This window comes from Rana temporaria, chromosome 2 (assembly GCF_905171775.1).
Source record: "Rana temporaria chromosome 2, aRanTem1.1, whole genome shotgun sequence".
Classification (NCBI taxonomy): domain Eukaryota; kingdom Metazoa; phylum Chordata; class Amphibia; order Anura; family Ranidae; genus Rana; species Rana temporaria.
Genome location: NC_053490.1, coordinates 4,976,205 through 4,993,174, shown reverse-complemented (window position 1 = coordinate 4,993,174; position 16,970 = coordinate 4,976,205). Strand labels below are relative to the sequence as shown.

Genomic DNA, 16,970 nt, shown 5'->3' with positions numbered 1-16,970 from the left:
CCCTAGCGGCCGGCGGAACTAGACAGCTAAGATACGACAGCGCAGGCAGTCATATCTTATCTACATTTAAGTGTATATCAATTTGAGAATACACTTAAATGTACGACGGCGCAGATTCAGAGTTACGACGGCATATCTACTGATACGCCGGCGTAAACGTCTCAGAATCTGGCTATAAAACTTTTGCGCAATCCAATCAGTAAACGCTTATTGCAATTTTTTTTAACCAAAAATATGTAGAAGAATAAGTATCGGCTTAAACTGAGGAAAAACATAAAAAAAAAAAAAAGATTGGGATATTTATTATAGCAAAAAGCAGAGCTTTTTTTCTCAGAAAATAGGTGCAGGAACTCAACCACGACCCCGTCCAGATTCCAGTAGAAGGGTCTTAAAGGGGCATTAAATACCAGGATTGCATCACATACAGAGTGCAGAGTTCAGGGGGGGTTACACACAGAGGGCCATATTCTGAGTAAAGTTACGATGGAGCATCTCAGGATACTCCATCGTATCTCTCTTTTTTGGCCACTGTATCTATGCGAGTGATTCTTAGAATCATTTTCGCATAGATACGCTGAAGATCCGACATGTGTAAGTCACTTACACTGTCGGATCTTAAATGTAATTACTCCGCCGGCCGCTAGGTGGCGTTTACGTTCAGGTCTCATTTGTTTATGCAAATGAGCCTGATACGCCGATTACCGAACAAATTTGCGTCGCGTAACCGTCGCTTACGTTTTTTGCGTAGGCGTCCCACGTAGGCCATGTTAAGTATGGCGTCGGGTCAGCGTCGTGTTTTCCCGTCGGGTACGTCGTTTTACTAAGTCGTTCTTGAATACGACTTTACGTCAATGACGCACACGTCGGCGTCATTGACGTTTTACGCCGAGAACTGGAGCATGCGCACTGGGCTATTTTAAGCCCGGCACATGCGCAGTTCGTTAGAATCGGGGGCGCGCTTAATTTAAATAGAAGCCGCCCCCTTGGATATACGCGGGGATACGCCGGGCCAATTACACTCCGCCACCCCAAACTACGGAGCAAGTGTTTGGGGAATACAGCACTTGCTCCTGTAGGTTGGGGCGGCGGAGTGTAAATGGCTTACGTGCCGCCCGCCTACTTTCTTCAAGATTATGGCCCAGAGTGCAGAGCTGTCACTTGTAAACACAGAAACCAGACTTCTGTGTTTACAAGTGATTGTGGTGAGCAGGCACCAAAGGGTCTGAGCCAAAGGTGGTGGAACTGAGTTCCCCCAAGTTCCCCCTGAAAAAAAGCCCTGGCAAAAAGTAATAAATATTGTTTTTTTTTTTCAAAATTGTCGCTCTTTTGTTTTTTAATAGCGCAAAAAATAAAAATACTACCAAAATAAATCTCTATTTGCGGGGGGAAAAAAATGTAAAACAAATTAATTTGGGTACAACGTCGCACGACTGCACAATTTTCATTCAAAGTGCGACAGCGCTGAAAGCTGAAAATTGGCCTGGGCAGGAAGTGGGGAAAAAAAAGCCCGGTATTGAAGTGGTTAAAAAGGGCACACCGGACGAGTTGTCTACCTAAGCTGGAGGAACCCTTCTGTCTCTCATTACGGCGCTGCTGTGCTGCACAAGCTTGTCACGATCGACCCGAGCGGCGCGGCTGCACACTGTCTTCTTCTCTCCAGCCGCCGCCGGGGTGTCCCGTGTACCTGAGGCGTCCGAGCTGGTGCGGTAATGGGGAAGGGGTGGTGGGTGTCGGCTAGCGGAATTACTAATAGAGGGGGGTGCTTTGTCCTGGGGGGGTCTGTACTAATGGATTGAGGGGTGCTATGTCCTGGGGGGTCTGTACTAATGGAGGGGGTGCTATGTCCTGGGGGGGTCTGTACTATTGGAGGGGGTGCTATGTCTTGGGGGGGTCTGTAATATTGGAGGGGGTGCTATGTCCTGGGGGTCTGTACTAATGGAGGAGGGTGCTAAGTCCTGTGGGGGTCTTTACTAATGGAGGGGGGTGCTATGTCCTGGGGGATCTGTACTAATGGAGGGGGTGCTTTGTCCTGGGGGAGGTCTATACTTGGAAGGGGGTCTGTACTGATCGAGGGTGGTCTATACTTAGTGGCGGGGGGTCTGTACCGAGGGAGGACTGTAATTGGTGAAGGGGGGTCTGTACTGATGGAGGGGGGTCTATACTTAGTGGAGGGGGTTCTACTGAAGGAGGGGGACGGTACTAAGGGGTGACTATAGTTGGTGTAGGGGTTGACACCATGTTTTACTGCACCGGGTGACACCAACCCTAGTGACGCCACTGTTTGAAGGTTCAGCAACCTCTGGTCCAAAAGCCTGTCCAGCGTGCCAATGTGCATAGAAAGACAAGTTTCATGGAAGAACTGTGGGTGCACAGAGTGTCACTGGACAAAAGGGGGCGCACTTGGCTGCAGTTAGAAAAGTAGGAGCACACTATAGTGTCAGGGGCCCCTGGATGACACAGGATGCTCAGGATGCTTCTGAGTCACTGGGGTCAGAGGTGACACAGGATGATTAGGGTCCTGTGGAGTCAAAGTGTCAATGGATGACACAGGATACTCCAGAGTCAAAGGAGTCACGGGTGACACAGGATGTTCAATGTCCTGTGAAATCACAGGTTCATTGAGTGACCCAGGATGCTCAGGGTGCTCTGGAGTCATGGGGAACACAGGGTGACACAGGATGATCAGGGTGCTTTGGAGTCACAGGGGTTGCAAGGTAACATAGGATGATCCGAGTCCTATGGAGTCACAGAGTCATGGAGTGACACAGGGTGCTCTGGAGTCATGGGGAACACAGGGTGACACAGGATGCTCAGGGTGCTTTGGAGTCACAGGGGTTGCAAAGTAACATGGGATGATCCGGGTCCTATGGAGGCACAGAGTCATGGAGTGACACAGGATGCTCAGGGTCCCGTGGAGTCACAGGGTCACTGAGTGACACAGGATGCTCAAGCTGTTCTTGAGTCTTGGGGAACACAGAGTGACACAGGATGCTGAGGTTGCTTTGGAGTCACAAGGTGACATAGGGTGCTCTGGGTCCCGTGGAGTCACAGGGTCACCGAGTGACACAGGATTCTCAGGGTGCTCTGGAGTCTTGGGGAACACAGGGTGGCACAGGATGCTCAGTGTTCTTTGGAGCCACAAGGTGACATAGGATGTTCAGGGTCCCGTGTAGTCACAGAGTCATGGAGTAACACATGATGCTCAGAGTGCTCTGGAGTCACAGGATGAAACAGGATGTTCAGGGTACTCCAGAGTCACAGGGGTTATGGACAGAACACAGTATGATAAGGGTGCTTTGGAGTCACGGGGTCTCAGAAGTCATTGGCATGCACAGGGGTCACAGAAACACACAGGAGATGCTGCAGCTGGAGGGTTCAGCTTAGGCATAGTGATGCATTGCTCAATTGCTGACATGTGCATTGCTTTCCCATTTAAAGCCAGTACCCCCTTACTTACTGCTTGGGTAACAACTGTAAAATGTTCCTATTACTTTCTGTCTCAGTGGTCACCAATTCAAATAGACACTGTAAATCTCTCTATACAAACTAAGAAAAAAGTAGTTTTGCCTATATATATATATATATATATATATATATATATATACACACACACACACTTCAAGAGCATCACGTTGTGTTTGTATTCATCAGAAGTAAACCTTTGAAATGTTTCTGCTAAAGTTTGCTTTATCAATATTAATTTTGGTTTTATGGGGGTTTCTTGTCTGCAAAGTTGTGGCGCTGCAATGGGAGCTTGATGTGGAGCTGCAATGGGGGCCTTATTTTCCCCATATCTTGCCAACTTATGTATGATATGGTGAGAACAACTCAACGTGACTCTATATGACTTGCAGAAGAACCCACCTTTAGGAATTTTACAGCTTGGTATGGGAGATACTTATTCAATGGTAAATAAGAGTTTGGTATAGGAGGTTGCATTTCCATAATTAATTTAGGTTTTTATTGGGTTTTCTGTCTGCAAGTTGTGGAGCTGCAATGGGAGCTTGATGTGGAGCTGCAATGGGGGCTTGAATTTCCCCATCTCTTGCCAACCTATGTATGAGATGGTGGGAGTGCCTCTAAATGGCTCTATATGAAATGTAGAAGAACCCACCTATAAGAATTTTATGGCTTGGTATGGGAGATACTTATTAGATGAGAGGTTAGGGTTCGATATGTGAAACTGCATTCCCAGAATTAATTTACACAGCTAATATGCTACAATGGGAAACCTAATGACTTGTAATAAAATCTCTTCCCAATTCAGGAAGTTTGTTCACCTTTCCCACACAAACACAGCTCAGATGTAGTGAGATAGGGAAGACCGGCAGACTATCAGAAGACATACAGTACACACAAAAAGCCTAGACTGTGTTCAGTTCTCTCCATTGAGTATTAGGAACAAAAGAAGCCTTTTTACAAGTCCACACATTTCCACACAATTAGAAAATGTGTCAAAGTTTCACAATAAAAAAATAAATAAAATAAAAATGATATATATATATATATAAATATGCACACATACATACAATGGATATACAAAGTCTTCACACCACTGTTAAATTGTCAGATTTCTGTTATGTAAAAAAATGAGAAATAATTTCAGAACTTTTTCCACCTTTAACGTGACCCTTTAAACTGTACAACTCAGTTGAAAAACAAACTGAAATCTTTAGGGGGGGGGGGGTTCAAATAAAAAACTAAAATAATGTGGTTGCATTAGTGTGCACACCCTCTTATAACTGGGGATGTAGCTGTGTTAAGAATTAAGCAATCACATTCAAACTCATGCTAAATAGGAGTCAGCACACACCTGCCATCATTTAAAGTGCCTCTGATTAAATGCAAAGTTCAGCTGTTCTAGTAGGTCTTTCCTGACATTTTCTTAGTCGCATCCTACAGCAAAGGCCATGGTCCGCAGAGAGCTTCCAAAGCATCAGAGCTATTTCATTGTCAAAAGGCATCGGTCAGGAAAAGGGTACAAAAGAATTTCCAAGGCACTAGATATACCATGGAACACAGTGAAGACAGTCATCATCAAGTGGAGGAAATATGGCACAGCAGTGACATTGCCAAGAACTCGATGTCCCTCCAAAATGTATGAAGCGGAGAAGAAAACTGGTCAGGGAGGCTGCCAAGAGGCCTACAGCAACATTAAATGAGCTGTAGGAATATCTGGCAAGTACTAGCTGTGTGGTACATGTGACACCCATCTCCCGTATTCTTCATGTCTGGGCTGTGGGGTAGAGTGGCAAGACTGAAGACTTTTCTTACCAAGAAAAACATCCAAGCCCTGCTAAAATCTTTGCAAAGAACACATCTGAAGTCTCCCAAAAGCATGTGGGAATGTACGTCACCTGTGGCCAGGTGACAAGTGCACCCCGTAGGGGTCAGGGATGCACCTCAGGGTAGTGAACCCTATAGCCGACTGCTGCTATCTGAGAGAAAGCGTGAACCCAAGATCGCCCAGGGCGCGAAATCTAAGACCCAGCTTTGCGTTCACCAGAGCCTCTATTGGTGAGGATGGCCTTCGCCGCAGCTGGGCCCAGGTCGCGACCCCTGGGATCCCCTAGGTTGCGCTCCACAGAGAGAGAGGGGAAGCAGCAAGCAGGACAAACGGAAGTGATGGGTAAGCCGAGGTCAGGGCAACAGGCAGACAGGGTAACCGAGGGACAGGCAAAAGGTCAAGGGCACAGGCAAACAGGAGAAGTCAGGGACGAGCCAAAAACGGTACCCAGGAAGAAAATCGTAGCACACTGCAGACAGGAACTTAAACAAACAACACTGTTGAACAGCACTGCAGGCCTGTAGTGCAACAGTTAATATAGACTTCCTGGGATGGCCTGGGTGGGGCCAAACAGGAAGTAGAGGAGATAAGAAGGTAACCAGAACAGAGTCAGGCCTCTTAATGGACAGATGGAAACAGGTAAGCTGCCGGACTATTGCATATCCATGACAGGGAAAATGTGTTATAGGCTGATGATACCAAGGTTGAATTTTCTGGCCATAATTACAAACGTTGTTTGGTGCAAAAACAACACTGCACATCACCAAAAGAACACCATACCCACCGTGAAGCATGGTGGTGGCCACATCATGCTTTGGGGCTGTTTTTCTTCAGCTGGAACAGCTGGCCTTAGTCAAGGTAGAGGGAATTATGAACAGTTTCAAATACCAGTCAATATTGGCACAAAACCTTGAGGCTTCTGCTAGAAAGCTGAACATGAAGAGGAACTTCCTCTTTCAGCATGACAACGACCCAAAGCCATACATCCAAATCAACAAGGGAATGGCTTCACCAGAAAAAGATTAAAGTTTTGGAATGGGAAAGGCAGAGCCCAGATCTGAAACCGAATTAAAAATCTTGTGTTGCATACACACAGTCACACAAATGTTGTATGAAATTTCGAACGTCAAGAACACGGTGACATACAACACTACGACGAGCCGAGAAAAATTAAGTTTAATGATACCGAGCATGCGTAGAATTTTTGTGCGTTGAATTGTGTCTGCGTACGGTCGGAATTTCCAACAACAACTTTTGTTGTCGGAAAATTTGAGAACCAGCTCTCAAATTTTTGTTGTCGGAAATTCCGACAGCAAATGTCCGATGGAGCTCCCATCGAACATTTGTAGTCTAATGCCTCGTACACACGTACGGGTTTCCCCGGCTTACATTTTACCGCCGGGAAACCGAGCGCAGTGTTATCTTAATAGCATCATGGGCCCCTGGGCAAAGTAATTCGCTGGGGCCCCTACGAGTCTGCATCAGTACCCCCTTACATCATGTTTCCCTATCACTGTGCCCATATACATCAGGTGTCCCCATACATCAGGTTCCCCCATCACAGTGTCCCCCTTGTGCCCCCCTTGTACTCACAGATCACAAATGCTGTTCCCACCTACAATGAAGGCAGCTCCTTCTTCCTCTCTCACGCGCTGAGACTGAGGTGAGTTCTCAGTCTCAGTGCCTGCTCTCTTCCACCCCCACAAAATACAGACCCCTTCTCCATCAGTATAGACCCCCTCCCTCAGTATAGACCCCCTTCAGTACTGACTCCCCTCCCTCATTATAGACCCCCCACTAAGTACAGACCCCACCCACAGTACAGACCCCCCCCACAGTACAGACTCCCCCACAGTACAGACCCCCCACAGTACAGACCATCCCACAGTACAGACCCCCCCCTTCCACATGTGCTAGTAGAGAGGTGGGTGTCAGAAACATGCTGGGGGCACTTTTTACCCTTTTCCTGATCACTATCCCTGTCCCCCTCCTCTGTCCATCTACATACATAAAAAAAGCTTAGAACAGACCTCAGATCAGCGCCAGGAATGCCCAGCGGTGTCCCTCTGCCATCTCCTGTATACTGCCAAGGAAAGGGGGGGTGGCTTTAGTCTGCTCTGTGGTATGAGGTAGGGAGACATCCAGGGGCAGAGCCACGGAGATCGGAACCCAGGCTGCAGTCTTTGGGGCTGCCCCCCACTGACAGCCTCGTCCAGCATGGTGGACCGTGGGGAGCGTTAGGCGCGGAGGAGGATAAAGGTAACAAACTCCTCCTCCGCTTTGTATGCTGGGCAGACGTGCGGCTGCGAGGTCACTGGTTGGTAGATGCCAGGCGGCTCTAGCAACCAGTGGCCAGAGTCTCAGGTGGAGCTGGAGGCAGAGCTAGCGCCAGCGCTACCGCAGGGTTTGCTCGCTGGGTCGATTCCATTCTGCAAACAGGGCCGCCATCAGGAGGGTACAGGCAGTACACCTGTAAGGGGCCCGGTTGTCCCCAGGGGCCCGGATGGCACCCCCCTTCTTTTTTTTTTCCGTCAGCACCCAAAGCCCCCCCCCCCGACCTCTAAGGGGCCCAGGTGGCATCACCCTTTTTTTTTCGTCAGCACCCAAAGCCCCCCCGACCTCTAAGGCCGCTGTAACGGACATATGCCTGCTGCCGGGACATCGATAATCTTCATGCAGGGAGGACTACAAGGAACTGCATGGCTTGTCACAATTGGATGTACCACATTGTATTCTGAGCTCAAAGGGTTAACTGGACAAGTCTCTTTCACTGCTGAATGCTAATGTTCCCTTCGCATAGCTAATGAACTCTCTTTTGTGTAGGTAACAGCCTCCTGTGAGGTGTCTGCTGAGGGGGATTATGTGTGAGTGATAATTGTTTTAAAAGTTAATTGAATTCTATTGTCTGATCAAGTTAAGTTGAGGAGCCAAAACGTCTAGCGGCTGATTGGCTCAAGGGAAGGTCATTCTTTCAAAGTATGTGTATTGAAGCCCCCCTGGGTGGGGGGGGGAGTGTCATTTGTTTCTGTACAGTTTGTAACCAGATATAAGGAAGAAAAATGTGGCATTAAAAGTCAGTCTGCTTGACTCTGCAAACGTAGCCCGTCTCGTTTCTTGGAAGGGCGTTCGATGGGATATACCGGCGGTACCTGCATATCGCAGCTTGCCAGGGAAAAGGACGTCTCCAACGGCTGAGACCCTCTCACCAGTGGGTAGCCGTTACATTGGTTGGCAGCAGCGGGATGGTCCTTTTATCCAAAGAGCAAGTGCTGAATGGAGTCGCAGTACGCCAGACTGAAAAGATCCACACTAAAAGATCTATTGGAGAGTCGTGGTAGGAGCGCCAGCAACAGACCTCGGAGGGAGCTGATAGCTGAACTGCTGGAGCTGGACGAAATGGATGGATCCATGGAAGGAACTGAGCCCCTTGCAACGGTCAGCAAAGAAGATGTAATTACTGGGATTGTACAGCGGAGATTATCCTTGTATCCAGAAACGTCCGTGGAACTAATCAACCAGCTGTTCCGGGAAGCAAGGGAGGAGATACAAACGAAGAGGGGACAAGAACTGGAACTGGTAAGAGCGAGACAGCCCATTACACCTGCAGTTCCTACCCCCCCCCCACCTGCTGCTACAGGAAAGAAAATACCGTTCACTGCATTTAAAGCTTTTGTAGAAAGTGAGGAGGAAATAGATGGATATTTGGCAGACTTTGAGAGGCAGTGCTCACTACACCAGGTACCACCAGACCAATGGGTCACTATTTTGTCGGGGAAATTGTCGGGCAAAGCCAATGAAGCCTTTCGGGCTCTCGCTCCAGAGGATATTTTACAATACCAGCAAGTTAAAAAAGCGCTGCTAACCCGATACGCCGTAACTCCAGAAGCCTACCGCCGGCGCTTCCGGGAGTCCAAGAAGATGGCTGTGGACTCCCACATGGAATGGGCCAACCAGTTACAAAGGGTGGCATCCCTTTGGGCCCAAGGGTGCAAGGCCAACACCGGGGAGGAAGTATTGCAGCTGTTCCTAATGGAACATTTCTTCCAAGACCTGGCCGCAGACATACAAGACTGGGTACGAGATCGCCGTCCCGCTAACTTAAACGAGGCGGCTCGGCTAGCAGATGAGTACGCGGAGACAAGGAAAGTAAGCCAGGGTACTACGCGGCTGGCTCAGAAGGTAGAACCGCGTACTCCAACCGTCACCCCACGCCCAGAGTTTCGGGCTCCAGTCCCACCACGTCCTCAGGGGCCTAGCAACTACCCCCGGGATTCGCCTAGGGTGATGTGCCATCACTGCAGCGACACGGGACATATTGCTCGTTATTGCCCTTTGAGAGCTACAAATAACAATTGGAGACGCACAACACCCAACACAGAGGTCACTCCATCACGTCCCTCTGCGGCCCACTGCCTGGAGACCGAGGGGGGCCCTGAGGAATGTCTGGGAATTTGGTATGAGGCAGACCCAATACAAGCGGCCTCTCCGGATAATCGTCAGCATCACCGTCAGGAGGTACGAGTGAATGGACAAGTAGCACAAGGCCTAAGAGATTCCGGGACTACTATCACTCTGATTCAAAAACATCTGGTAAAGCCAGAGAACGTGTCCACTCGCACAGTTGCCGTCCGGGTCGCAGGGGTGCTGTATTTCGCGTACCCACCGCCCGGGTGCACTTAGACTGGGGAGCCGGGTCAGGAAAGACCACAGTTGGTATCATGGACAACCTACCTGCCGAGGTGGTGCTGGGCAACGACATTGGCCCTCTGACTTCGGCTTATTTACCTACACCTGCTGCTGCTTGTCCCGTGACCACCCGCGTTGCTGGAATCAACCCGCTTGCTGCTGAGAACCGGGTAAGACTACCTTCCCCGACATGTACTGTAGATCCGGCACAATATCACAGTCTAAAATGGGAATGTGACAAGTTGGCCAGTGAGAAATCAGAGATGCAACGACACTATGTCATGTATTGTGAGATGTCCCGTGGCTTGAACATTGAAATGCACAAACAGGCGGAAATTGTCAAAAGATTAAATGGGATTTGCATCCAGGTGGTGCCGTATTTGTCCCAAGAGCATCAACAACAGGTTTTGGGAGCCATTGAGAGAGCAAAGCAAGTGACTGTTCCAGAATTGAATTCTATTATTCACCGTCACCATCAGCTACCGACCTGGTAAGCCAATGGGAAGGCCGACGGACTGTCCAGGCAAACTGAACTTTTACCCTAACAGCAGACCGGACATCCCCAAGTTGATCCGAAAAGGATCAATCCGGGTCTGCCGGAGTGTTCCACAAAAGGGGAGTAGTGTAACGGACATATGCCTGCTGCCGGGACATCGATAATCTTCATGCAGGGAGGACTACAAGGAACTGCATGGCTTGTCACAATTGGATGTACCACATTGTATTCTGAGCTCAAAGGGTTAACTGGACAAGTCTCTTTCACTGCTGAATGCTAATGTTCCCTTCGCATAGCTAATGAACTCTCTTTTGTGTAGGTAACAGCCTCCTGTGAGGTGTCTGCTGAGGGGGATTATGTGTGAGTGATAATTGTTTTAAAGGTTAATTGAATTCTATTGTCTGATCAAGTTAAGTTGAGGAGCCAAAACGTCTAGCGGCTGATTGGCTCAAGGGAAGGTCATTCTTTCAAAGTATGTGTATTGAAGCCCCCCTGGGTGGGGGGGGGGAGTGTCATTTGTTTCTGTACAGTTTGTAACCAGATATAAGGAAGAAAAATGTGGCATTAAAAGTCAGTCTGCTTGACTCTGCAAACGTAGCCCGTCTCGTTTCTTGGAAGGGCGTTCGATGGGATATACCGGCGGTACCTGCATATCGCAGCTTGCCAGGGAAAAGGACGTCTCCAACGGCTGAGACCCTCTCACCAGTGGGTAGCCGTTACAGCCGCGTACACACGATCGGTCAAAACCGATGAAAACGGACTGAAGGTCCGTTTCATCGGTCCAAACCGATCGTGTGTGGGCCCCATCGGTCAGTTATCCTTCAGTCAAAAAAAAGAGAACTTGCTTTAAAATTGAACCGATGGACGCCTGACCGATGGGTCAAAACCGATCGTTAGTATGCAAAGACATCGGTCAAAAGGACGCGGATGCTCAGAATCAAGTCGACGCATGCTTGGAAGCATTGAACTTTGTTTTTTTTCAGCACGTCATTGTGTTTTACGTCACCGCGTTCTGACACGATCGTTTTTTTTAACCGATGGTGTGTAGGCACATCAAACCATCAGTCAGCTTCATCGGTTAACCGATGAAACGGCCCTTCAGTCCGTTTTCATCGGTTTTGACCGATCGTGTGTATGCGGCCTAAGGGGCCCGGTGGTCCCCAGGGGCCCTGGATGGAATCCCCCCTTTTTTTTAATTATTATTATTTTCTTTTTTCGTCAGCACCCAAAGCCCCCCCGACCTCTACGGGGCCCAGTGGTCCCCAGGGGCTCAGATGGCATCTCCCTTTTTTATTTATTTTTTATTTATTTTTTTCCATCAACACCCAAAGCCCCCCTGACCTCTAAGGGGCCCGGTGGTCGTCCCCAGGGCCCCCTTTTTTTTTTTTTTTTGTTCGTCAGCACCCAAAGCCCCCCCCCAATCATAATTCGCGATGGCAGCCCCCCCAGCTTCTCAATTTGGGGCGGCCCCCCCAATTCTTGCGACACTCCCTTCCCGTTGCGGCGGCAGCACCCCCCCCCCCGGTTCTCTGCTCCAGGCGGCCCATGCCTAAAGTTGTGTAAGGGGCCCCAAAATTTACCGATGGTGGCCCTGTCCGCGACGCTCTATTGTCACGGAAAGAAGGTGCCCTGGACAGACCTGCTTATTACGGGAATGTCCCAGGCAATGAGGGGGAAACACGTGAGCACCCTACCCAGATGGTTATCATAGCTGGAATATGTCAATGGGGTAGATTCACATACCTTTTGCGGCGGCGTATCTCCAGATATGCCGCCGTAATTTGAATTCCGCGCCCGCGTAGCGTTACGCCGATTCACAAAGGCAGTTACGCTGAAAAAAATAGGCTTCCTTCACCGACGTAACTTGATTGCGGCGGCGTAGAATTGTGTGCAATATCACTTTGGCCGATAGGGGCGCTTCCGTTGTTGTCGGCGTAGAATATGCAAATTTCCTAAAAACGCCGATTCACAAACGTACGTGCGCCCGGCGTTCGTTTTTTTACGTCGTTTGCGTTTAGGCTTTTTTTAGCGTAAGGCTGCTCCTGCTATTAGGAGGCGCAGCCAATGTTAAGTATGGAAGTCATTCCCGCTTCGAAATTTGAATTATTTACGTCGTTTGCGAATAGGGCTGGACGTAATTTACGTTCACGTCGAAACCAATACGTCGTTACGCCGTACTGGGAAGCAATGCACACTGGGATATGTACACGGCGCATGCGTCGTTCGTAAATCACGTCAGGTCATCACATATTACCATAAAACACGCCCCCCCCCCTTCCCCATTTGAATTACGTGCGCTTACGCCGGCCCCATTTACGCTACGCCGCCGCGACTTACGGAGCAAGTTCTTTGTGAATACTGCACTTGCTCCTGTAAGTTGCGGAGGCGTAGCGTAAATACACTACGCTGCGCCGCCGTAACTTATAGCGTAGCTACCTGAATCTACCCCAATGCCTCTAATACAGGAAATTCTCGTTCTGCCAGTTTTCTCCCCATTTTGTAATTTTTTTAATAAAATTCACAACTGTATTTCCTGCAATTCTATCAGCTGCTTTTAGAGGCCACTTGAACATTTCTCACAACTTGCCTGTAGCTTCACAAATACCATTGCTCAATTTTTTTTTCTTGCCATTGTAAGCTGAAAGGCAATCCGTCACTTAGCCAATGACAGCTGACACACCAGGAAGCCGCACAATTTCTCAGCGTTTTTTTTTTCAATGCTTCCTCTCTCTGGCGAGTTGAACCCGAACTCCCGGAAACTGCAGGTTTTTAACCACTTAAGACCCGGGGACCTTTAGGCAGCTAAAGGACCCGGCCAGTTTTTGCGATTCGGCGCTGCGTCGCTTTAACTGACAATTGCGCGGTCGGGCGACGTGGCTCCCAAACAAAATTGGCGTCCTTTTTTCCCCACAAATAGAGTTTTTTTTTTGTGGTATTTGATCACCTCTGCGGTTTTTATTTTTTGCGCTATAAACAAAAATAGAGCGACAATTTTGAAAAAAAATCAATATTTTTTACTTTTTGCTATAATAAATATCCCCAAAAACATATATAAAAAAACATTTATTTTCCCTCAGTTTAGGCCGATACGTATTCTTCTACCTATTTTTGGTAAAAAAAAATCGCAATAAGTGTTTATCGATTGGTTTGCGCAAAATTTATACAAAAAAGGGGATAGTTTTATTGCATTTTCATAACATTTTTTTTTTTACTACTAATGGCGTCTGTTCCCTGTTATAGGGAACGACGATCAGTGACGTCAAGCCTACAGCCACGCCCCCTCATAGTAAGAATCACTCCCTTAGGGAACACTCAACCCCTTAGTGCCCCCTAGTGGTTAACCCCTTCACTGCCATTGTCATTTTCACAGTTAGCAGTGCATTTTTATAGCACTTTTCGCTGTGAAAATGACAAATGTGTCAAAAGTGTCCGATGTGTCCGCCACAATGTCGCAGTCACGAAAAAAATTGCAGATCGCCTCCATTACTAGTAAATTAAAAATTATTAATAAAAATGCCATAAAACTGTCCCCTATTTTGTAGACGCTATAACTTTTGCGCAAACCAAACAATAAACGCTTATTGCGATTTTTTTTTTTACCAAAAATGTAGAAGAATACGTATCGGCCTAAACTGAAGAAAAAAAATTTTTTTTTTTATAGATTTTTTGGGGATATTTATTATAGCAAAAAGTAAAAAATATTGGCCCGGATTCACGTACGAAAGCGCATCTTTGTGCGGGCGTAACGTATCCTATTTACGTTACGCCTCCGCAACTTGACAGACAAGTGCAGTATTCACAAAGCAAAGTTGCGGCGTAGCGTAAATAGGCTGGCTTATCTGATTCGTTGAATCGGGCGCCAAGATACGACGGCTCTGACTCGGAGATACGACGGCGTATCTGGAGATACGCCGTCGTATCTCCTACGTGAATCTGGGCCAATGCTTTTTTTTTCAAAATTGTCGCTCTATTTTTGTTTATAGCGCAAAAAAAAATTAAAACCGCAGAGGTGATCAAATACCACCATAAGAAAGCTCTATTTATGGGGGGGGGGGGGAAGGACGTCAAATTTGTTTGGGAGCCGCGTCGCTCGGCCGCGCAATTGTCAGTTAAAGCGACGCAGCGCAGAATCGCAAAAAGTGTCCAGGTCGTTTGGCAGCCAAATGGTCCGGGGGCTGAAGTGGTTAAAAAAAGCAACTTGCACCCCCCCCCCTCCAGCTGTCAAGGAACGTCAGGTCCCAGCATTGCACTGCACAGCCTCGGGCAGAAGCTGGGGTGGGGGGGGGGGTTCATTATTACAAAAGAGATCAAAGTCTTTGTCCCCCCAACTGACCCCCTCCCCAAATAGAAGCTTTACCTTGTAGGGAACCATCTAGGAAGCTTACGTTGGAGCTTCGTCTCTCTTCCCCCATACACACCCGTCCTCGCTCTGCTCAATTCTACTTCCTCAATACTTCAACGCTGAAGCAGCAGATGAGGAAGCAAAAAAAAAAAAAAAACTTGTTACAAAAGGACTCAGCTGAGCGAAAACGTTGAGTCGCTTCTCCATCTCAGCTACATATCTGGTGGAGAGACAAGCAAAGAGGACCTGTTGCATGCAAGCTATGGGATTCTCCAGTAGACTTCATCGTCATTGCCATGGCTTCTCCTGACTTCGAATGGGTGGCCTGGTTCAGAGACCTCCTACAATGGATGGCCTGGTTCAGAGACCTCCTATAATGGATGGCCTGGTTCAGAGACATCTGGCTATACCTCCTATAATGGATGGCCTGGTTCAGAGACATCTGGCTATACCTCCTATAATGGATGGCCTGGTTCAGAGACCTCCTATAATGGATGGCCTGGTTCAGAGACATCTGGCTATACCTCCTATAATGGATGGCCTGGTTCAGAGACCTCCTATAATGGATGGCCTGGTTCAGAGACCTCCTATAATGGATGGCCTGGTTCAGAGACCTCCTATAATGGATGGCCTGGTTCAGAGACCTCCTATAATGGATGGCCTGGTTCAGAGACCTCCTATAATGGATGGCCTGGTTCAGAGACCTCCTATAATGGATAGCCTGGTTCAGAGACATCCTATAATGGGTGGCCTGGTTCAGAGACATCTGGCTATACCTCCTATAAAGGATGGCCTGGTTCAGAGACATCTGGCTATACCTCCCTATAAAGGATGGCCTGGTTCAGAGACATCTGGCTATACCTCCTATAATGGATGGCCTGGTTCAGAGACATCTGGCTATACATCCTATAATGGATGGCCTGGTTCAGAGACATCTGGCTATACCTCCTATAATGGATGGCCTGGTTCAGAGACATCTGGCTATACCTCCTATAGTGGATGGCCTGGTTCAGAGACATCTGGCTATACCTCCTATAATGGATGGCCTGGTTCAGAGACCTCCTATAATGGATGGCCTGGTTCAGAGACCTCCTATAATGGATGGCCTGGTTCAGAGACATCTGGCTGTACCTCCTATAATGGATGGCCTGGTTCAGAGACCTTCTATAATGGATGGCCTGATTCAGAGACATCTGGCTATACCTCCTATAATGGATGGCCTGGTTCAGAGACCTTCTATAATGGATGGCCTGGTTCAGAGACATCTGGCTATACCTCCTATAATGGATGGCCTGGTTCAGAGACCTTCTATAATGGATGGCCTGGTTCAGAGACATCTGGCTATACCTCCTATAATGGATGGCCTGGTTCAGAGACATCTGGCTATACCTCCCTATAATGGATGGCCTGGTTCAGAGACCTTCTATAATGGATGGCCTGGTTCAGAGACATCTGGCTATACCTCCTATAATGGATGGCCCGGTTCAGAGACATCTGGCTATACCTCCTATAATGGATGGCCTGGTTCAGAGACATCTGGCTATACCTCCTATAATGGATGGCCTGGTTCAGAGACATCTGGCTATACCTCCCTATAATGGATGGCCTGGTTCAGAGACATCTGGCTATACCTCCTACAATGGATGGCCTGGTTCAGAGACATCTGGCTATACCTCCTACAATGGATGGCCTGGTTCAGAGACATCTGGCTATACCTCCCTGTAATGGATGGCCTGGTTCAGAGACATCTGGCTATACCTCCTATAATGGATGGCCTGGTTCAGAGACATCTGGCTATACCTCCTATAATGGATGGCCTGGTTCAGAGACATCTGGCTATACATCCTATAATGGATGGCCTGGTTCAGAGACATCTGGCTATACCTCCTATAATGGATGGCCTGGTTCAGAGACATCTGGCTATACCTCCTATAATGGATGGCCTGGTTCAGAGACATCTGGCTATACCTCCTATAATGGATGGCCTGGTTCAGAGACCTCCTATAATGGATGGCCTGGTTCAGAGACCTCCTATAATGGATGGCCTGGTTCAGAGACATCTGGCTGTACCTCCTATAATGGATGGCCTGGTTCAGAGACCTTCTATAATGGATGGCCTGATTCAGAGACATCTGGCTATACCTCCTATAATGGATGGC

At 48.1% G+C, this 16,970-nt stretch overlaps 1 protein-coding gene across 6 annotated transcripts in view; it reads right to left on the bottom strand.

Moving 5' to 3' along the window:
• Positions 1-16,970, bottom strand: part of ARAP1 (ArfGAP with RhoGAP domain, ankyrin repeat and PH domain 1) — a 279,811-nt gene that overhangs the window by 242,100 nt on the left and 20,741 nt on the right. The window contains exon 1 of one of the 6 annotated variants that reach the window (XM_040339772.1): positions 14,827-14,918. The exons of the other annotated variants lie outside the window; for them this stretch is intronic. The gene's annotated coding sequence lies outside the window, so the exon portion shown is untranslated. Of the gene's footprint in view, positions 1-14,826; positions 14,919-16,970 lie in introns of those variants that run through there. 6 annotated transcript variants of the gene reach the window in all.